The sequence below is a fragment of the Nycticebus coucang genome, chromosome 12, assembly GCF_027406575.1.
Source record: "Nycticebus coucang isolate mNycCou1 chromosome 12, mNycCou1.pri, whole genome shotgun sequence".
In the NCBI taxonomy this organism is placed as follows: Eukaryota; Metazoa; Chordata; class Mammalia; order Primates; family Lorisidae; genus Nycticebus; species Nycticebus coucang.
Genome location: NC_069791.1, coordinates 10,256,375 through 10,264,439, shown reverse-complemented (window position 1 = coordinate 10,264,439; position 8,065 = coordinate 10,256,375).

Genomic DNA, 8,065 nt, shown 5'->3' with positions numbered 1-8,065 from the left:
ATTTCTCAATGTCTGTAATGTTGCCTCTGCTTCTCAAACACCATCATATTCCTGTGATTCTCCCTTCACCTTCCCTTTCTTGAAAGCTCCAGAATGTGTCCTACCTAATTTTTCTTCCCATATTCTCTTTGTCTCTCTTATTTCTTCATTCAGAATTGTACTTCTGTGCAGGGGAGGGGGGGAACAGGTGGGATCTCACTCTACTGGCCCTGGGACAGTCCTTGCCCTGGATAAATTAACATACATTTGAAAGTTTGACGCTGAATTTCTGCAAAGCTACACCTGTGGCTGTCTCCTCCAGAGCACTGTCACGTCAGGTGCTATGGAGGAAATACATGCTGGAAATGCATGCCAGCAGCCAAGCATTCTACTTTTATTATGCATCAGATATGCCCTCCCCATCCCTTTTGTATACTAGAGCCCCAGACGATAGAGAAGAGCTGATAGAAGAAGGCAGAATAGCGAAGTCAGGACTCCTGACCCTCAGCCCAAGCCTCCAACCTGGGTCTAAATGCCTTAGAACCGAAGCTGCCTTTCTCTCTGCACCTGCAGCTTCTGCCTGCGTCCATCTCCAGACCACCAGCTTCTGTAATCAGAGGCTGAAATCTGATGCCAAGAATTTGCTTCTGACCTCCTCTGCCGAAATATTTGAGAAGTCACCTCACCCACCACGGGAGGAAGAAGCAGGAAAGAAGAGAGAGCGAGGCCACCCAAAATTAGCCTGGCTATAAATAGTGGGGCAAAGGAGGGCGGGGAACAACAAGAGCTCCAGACCAGCCTAGTAAATTTAGATGTTCCCGAAAGGAGAAGTGAGACCAGAATGTTGGAGTGGAAAAAAAATATTGTAGGTAAAGAGGGAAATTTAGAAACTAGAAGGATCTAGAGAATGGAGGAAACTCCACATTAACATAGATAACTTGCTAGATAACTTCTTGCACTTAAAAGCTTAGGAATTAGTTAAATTAAAAACCAATGCATACAGTTGGGCACAGTGGCTCATTCCTGTAATTTTAGCACTCTGGGAGGCCCCAAGGAGGGCGATTGCCTAAATTCAGGAGTTGGAGACCGGCCTTAGCAAAAGCAAGACCCCATCTCTAAAAGTACAGGAGTGTTGTGGCGGTCACCTGTAGTCCCAGCTACTCGGGAAGCTGAAGCAAGAGAATCGCTTGAGCCCAAGAGTCAAAGGTTGCTGTGAGCTATGACACGACAGGGGTGAAAAAAAAATGCATAGGCAGAGCTCCATGGTTTACACCTGTAATCCTAGCACTCTGGGAGACCCAAGCCGGTGGCAAGACCCCATCTCTACTAAAAATAGAAAAATCAGCCAGGTGTTGAACGGATGCCTATCATCTCAGCTACTTGGGAGGTGAGAGCAGCTCTTGAGCCCAAGAGTTTGAGGTTGCTGTAAGCTTGATGCCACAATGGCGATCTACCCAGGGAAACAAAGTGAAACTGTGTCTCAAAAAAAAAAAAAAGCCCCTAGCACTCTGGGAGACTGAGGCAGTAGATGCCTTAGCTCATGGGATCAGCCTAAGTGAGATGGAGACCCCATTTCTAAAAATAGCCAGGCATGTGGTGGGCTTCTGTAGTCCCAGCTACTTAGGAAGCTGAGGCAAGAGAATCACCTGAGCCCAAGAGTTTGAGTTTGCTGTGAGCTATGACATGACAGCACTCTACCGAGGGCAACAAAGTAAGACTGTCTCAAAAAAAAACAAAAAGAAAAGAATTAAATAAAATAAATAAATAAAACCCTACCTCAAAGTATAGTTTTAAAAATATTTTTTTAAATAAAATACAGAGGCTGGGCACCCTGGCTGACGCCTGTAATCCTAGCACTCCGGGAGGCCAAAGTGGGAGGATAGCTTGAGCTCACAAGTTCAAGACCAGCCTGAACAAAAGAGAGACCTTGTATCTACTAAAAATAGAAAAACTGAGTCAAGAGGATTGTTTGAGCCCAAGAGTTTGAGGTGGCTGTGATCTGTGACGCCATGGCACTCTACCCAGGGTGACATAGTGAGACTCTGTCTCAAAAATAATGATAATAAAATAAAATAAAAAACAGAGGCCAGGTGCGCTGTCTCACACCTGTAATCCTACTACTCTGGGAGGCTGAGGTGGGTGGATTGCCTGAGCAGACAGGTTGCAGACTAGCCTGAGCAAGAACTAGGATGCCAGCAGAGGCCGTAGCTCAGTGTGTAGGGCACCGGCCACATACACCGAGGCTGGTGGGTTCAAACCGGCCCAGGCCAGCTAAATAACAATGACAGCTGCAATAACAAAAAAATAGCCAGGCATTGTGGCGGGCACCTGTAGTCCCAGCTACTTGAGAGGCTGAGGCCAGAACCACTTAAGCCCAAGTGTTTGAGGTTGCTATGAGCTGTGACGCCATGGCACTCTACCGAGTGGGATAAAGTAAAACTCTGTCTCAATTAAAAAAGAAAAAAATGGTGATACTTCATTGTTCCACTCACATAACATTCTGAAAAAGACAAAACTATAGAGATGAATAACCAATTGGTGTTTGCTAGGGGACACGGAAAAATGGAGATGGGCGTAAATATAAAGAGCACAAAGGAGCTCCTTTATGGTGACGAGTTTTGTAGCTTGATTATGGTTGGGGTTATCCTAATCTATATCTCAGATAAAACTGGATAGAACCACACATACAAATGGATGTATGTTGAAAAATGGTAAGATAAATAAGGCCTATAGGCTAGTTAACAGTACTGTATCAATGTCAACTTCCTGGTTTTGATGTTGCATTACAGTTAATAAGATGTCACCATTGGGGGAAACTGTGTGAAGGAACCATGACAATAGGACTTAGTGTGCTATTTTTGCAACTTCCTCTATGTCTACAATTATTTTAAAGTAATTTCCAAAATGTTTTAAATTGAAAAATGTCCAGACCCAGCAAAGGCTTCAGCCCTTGTGTGAGTGGAAACTAAGGTTTTCTCCAGCTCCTTCCCCATTATTACCTTCTTCTCCTACATCTGGGATCCCTGTTCAGCTCCCCAACACACTTTTTCCAGCTGCTGTGTCTATCTTACATGCAAACACTTCCAAAACACACACTCCAGGGTTAACTTCTCCCTCCACCTCATCTGGCAACAGAGGCTTGCAGCATATGTCCCTAGGGTCAGCCTTTTCCTTCCTAACACACACAACATGAGGACTTTCTCACCCCACCCGCCTCTCCAGCACTGAAATCCTTCTGCCTGCCTCTGAATTCTGGCTGAAGCCAAAGTTCTAACTGTGGGAGTGGCTGGGAGGGAAAGAACATAAATGTGATTGAGAGACATCAGTCGGGTAATGGCTTGACCACTCTAGTCTTTCAGGAGCCTTGCATCTTGGGGAGAAGGACTAGGAAGTCACTTCCCACAGTAAGGCATTTAGACTGTTTTGAGGGCCTCTTTTCTTTGAACATTGGCTTTGGGCCAACGTTTGGAACTTGGCCACGCCAACGGCCCCCTCTCTTGAAACTCAGCCAGGTTTCCCAGTATGTGAAGCTTTGCTTTGTCCACTCACTCCACGTCCTCCCTCAGTCCTCACTCAACCCCTGACAACTCAGCAGCTTCCAGGCCTAATGTTTGGCCCAGCCAGTCAGGTTGGAGTTGCTAATTAAGGCTAACTCTGAAAGAGACCTCAAAAGAACAGGGAAATGAGTGGGGAAAGGATCATGGAGTTGCATTCATTCATTCTAAGGGAAAATAGTCTGGTTTGAAAATTGTAGGGAGTGGTGAGCAGAAAGAGATTTCAATTTCAACTGGGTGATGTGGTTCATGCCTGTAATCCCAGCACTCTAGGGGCGTCCAAGGTGAGAAGATCACATGAGCTCAAGAGTTTGAGACCAGCCTGAGGTAAAGCAAAACCTATCTTATCTCTACAAAAAAATTAGAAAATTAGTGGGGCATGGATGGCTTGAGCCCAGGAGTTTAAGTTTTCCGTGAGCTATGATGACATCACAGCACTCTAGCCTGGGGGGACAGAGTGAGAATATGTCTCAAAAATTTTTTAAAAATTCAAATCTCAAGAGTCATTCTCCAGATAACCATGCAACTTGTGTTCATCTACACCAAAGGCAAATTGAATTGAGCTTCAACCGTGGCAGAAACTGGGGTTTAGACAATGGACAATAAGGGCCCAGAGAAAGAACAGATGAAGGATAAACCTAAAGAGACCAACTGATATCCCCAGATAGACCTGCTCCATGTCCTCTGCCCAGCTCTAGGGCAAAGGAACAGCCGGTGCACGGGAGAGGAGGGTGGGGCCAATGTCTGCAGAATGCTGGCAGTCTTGATACGCTGATTGTGAAAATGTTGGGTGGTTGTGCCAAGAAGGTGAGGGTAACACAAGGGCCTGACACTTTCTCTGAGCTGGCCTAATCTTAACATTCACAAACTCACCCCCCAAATCTCCACTGCCCCCACCCCTTATCAGCCCTACCCTCTGTTTCACTTGCCCCAAGTCACCATCCTCTGGCATCCCTTCCAACCCATGTCCTTCTCTCCCAGGCTCCACAGCTCCTGGGGGTGAGGCACCAGGCATCTTCCAATACACTCTATTTTGCTTGCTCATTGCAGTTGGAAACTGGAGCCAGAAAGAGGGAGGGGCTGAGCCAGGCTGCCCTGTGATGCTCTCACTCTTCCTGCTTCTATTGATCAGCCTTTCTCTGGAGCACAGCCTCTTCCCAAACACTCTTCCCCTGCCAGGATTTCCTACAGTTTATGCCCAACGAACTGGAGGAGTATAGTGAAAAGACACAAGAAGCCCCCCAGAAAAGTGCTTCCAACCCTCCCCTCCTAGGGTCTGTCCCATGATTGATGCAGTATACTGTGGTAACACTCAGGCTCTAGAGTCAAATAACATGTATTTTTATCCTAGGTCTACCACTTATGAACTCCATTACTAAACTGCCCTGTATATGATTCTCCACCTGCAAATTGAGGATGATAAGTAATACTTCACAAGATTGTTATAGAAATTAATTAAATCGGGCGGCGCCTGTGGCTCAGTCGGTCAAGGCGCCAGCCCCATATACTGAGGGTGGCGGGTTCAAACCCGGCCCCGGCCGAACTGCAACCAAAAAATAGCCAGGCGTTGTGGCAGGCGCCTGTAGTCCCAGCTACTCGGGAGGCTGAAGCAAGAGAATTAAGCCCAGGAGCTGGAGGTTGCTGTGAGCTATGTGATGCCACGGGAGGCTGAAGCAAGAGAATTAAGCCCAGGAGTTGGAGGTTGCTGTGAGCTATGTGATGCCACGGGAGGCTGAAGCAAGAGAATTAAGCCCAGGAGTTGGAGGTTGCTGTGAGCTGTGTGATGCCATGGCACTCTACTGAGGGCCATAAAGTGAGACTCTGTCTCTACAAAAAAAAAAAAAAAAAAGAAATTAATTAAATCAGCTCAGCGCCCATAGCACAGTGGTTACAGTGTCAGCCACATACACCGAGGTTGGTGAGTTCGAACCTGGCCCAGGACAGCTAAACAGCAATGACAACTGCAACAAAAAAATAGCTGGGCATTGGGGCAGGCACCTGTAGTCCCAGATACATGGGAGGCTGAGGCAAGAGAATTGTTTAAGCCCAAGAGTTTGAGGTTGCTATGAGCTGTGATACCATAGCACTCTACCGAGGGCAACATACTGAGACTCTGTCCAAAAAAAAAAAAGAAAGAAAGAAAATAATTAAGTAAATTAATACATGTAAAGTGCTTTACTTATGTGTATTAACGGTAAGTACTCAGGAAATGTTAAAAATGAAGTTATAATAAACAAGCATAGGGGTGGCGCCTGTGGCTCCATCGTAAGGCACCGGCCCCATATACTGAGGGTGGCGGGTTCAAACCCAGCCCCGGCCAAACTGCAACCAAAAAATAGCCAGGCGTTGTGGCGGGTGCCTGTAGTCCCAGCTGCTTGGGAGGCTGAGGCAAGAGAATCGCTTAAGCCCAGGAGTTGGAGGTTGCTATGAGCTGTGTGAGGCCATGGCACTCTACCGAGGGCCATAAAGTGAGACTCTGTCTCTACAAAAAAAAACAAGCATAGAAACAGAATATACAAGTTATCCTCCAGTCTCAGCCTCTGGAGAAGCTGGAACTCCAGGCACATGCCACCATTTTTTTTAAAAGACAGGGTCTTGCTATGTTGCTCAACTCCTGACCTCTCAAAGCATTGGGATTCGGCTCAGCACCTATAGCTCAGCCACTAGGGCACAGCCACATGCACCAGAGCTGGCAGGTTTGAACCAAGCCCAGACCCACCAAACAACAATGACAACTGCAACCAAAAACTAGCCAGGGCGTTGTGGTGGATTCCTGTAGTCCCAGCCACTTGGGAGGCTGAGACAAGAGAATCACTTAAGCCCAAGAGTTGGAGGTTGCTGCGGCACTCTACCGAGGGCGATGGAGTGAAACTCTGTCTCAAAAAACAAACAACAAAAAAGCACTGGAATTACAAGCATGGACCACCATGCCCAGCAAGAATCCAACATTTTTGTTAGAATTTTTATTTTAGTCCTGGTAAACTCCCGGGGGATTAAAAAAAAAAAAAAAGAATTTTCCTTTTGGTACTTAGTGTTTTGCTGTATGCTGTCACTTAACCATATCATGTGCTTCTTCTCACTAATCCTTTGACACTTGCTCATCTCCCAGGACTTAGGATATTATTCTGCTAGTAGCTTACTGAATCAATCAGTAATTCTCAACTCCTATTCCACAAATTCAACAAGAATGTTTTATTCTAACTCAATCAGCTTTCATCTACTCCCTGCAATTAGATATAACGAAGTCAATTTCAACTATGCCACTGAACCACAAACATAAAAATACCAGAAGTTTTAGATAGCTTCAATCCTGTGATTGTCAACTCTGGATACACATTAGAATCACCTGAACAGGGTGGCCGGCGCCTGTGACTCAGTGAGTAGGGCACTAGCCCCATATACCGAGGGTGGCGGGTTCAAACCCAGGCCCAACTGCAACAAAAAAATAGCTGGGCTTTGTGGAGGGTGCCTGTAGTCCCAGCTACTAGGGAGGCTGAGGCAAGAGAATTGCTTAAGCCCAAGAGCTGGAGGTTGCTCACTGTGAGCTGTGACACTACGGCACTCTTACCAAGGGCAACAAAGCGGCACTCTGTCTCAAAAAAAAAAAAAAAAACCTGAACAGCTTTTTTAAAAAAATCTAATGTTTAGGCTTAACTCCTAAAGAGAGTCTTAGTCTGGAGCCAAGACATTTTTAAAAACTCTCCTATGTGATTCTAAGGTTTAGCCAGGAATGAGTACCCCTGATTTAACCAAATCCCTTTATTTTACTGAAGAGAAAATTAAAATCCAGAGTGGGTGAGCAACTTGCCCAAAGTCACCCAGCCTGTTAGTAGCAAGAGCAAGAATATGTTGGGAATGTTTATAATTTTTCATGTTGGAGTTAATCCCGGAACCATTTCTCTTTAGTTCACAGGAGTTGTATAATTTACACTCTACTTTGGCAGCAGCACTTATGCCTCTCCTAAGACTAAAATGGGCTCGCATTCCCTGGCCACAAAAGGACAGAGGTGGAATTGTACATTCACCACACACAGCCGGCCAAATCTGCCAAGCTCCCTAGGATGCCGCCTGCCTAAAATGCTTCTCTACAGTGATCACCCCGAATTGAGGGATCTTGGTGGAAGTGCTGAGAAGAAAGTGGGTTGGAAAAGAGAGAAAAAGCATTCTTTTCTAGAGGGAATGAGCTGGGAATCAACTGAGAACCGGCTGGCACTGCTAGGAGGTCAGGGGAGGGAAGGAAAAGAATTTCAATGAGTCCAGGGAGCTTGTGCTCCCCCAACAACCAAACCGTGATAGACGGCCTGGCAACATCAACCCTCCCGGGATCCTGAGATCCAAAGGAGATGTTGAAAACTGGCTCTGCAATAAGGGTACAAAAAAAGCTTCTTCCAATACTCAGTAAAAAGTGAGGTTCCAATAAATAGTTCACCTGCCCCTCCCCCTAGTCTCTCTACCTCCCTTCTTGGGCAAGAGCTTCACTACCTACCACCCAGCTTCTGAAAAAGGGGGAGGCTCCCAGCCTCACGTGACAC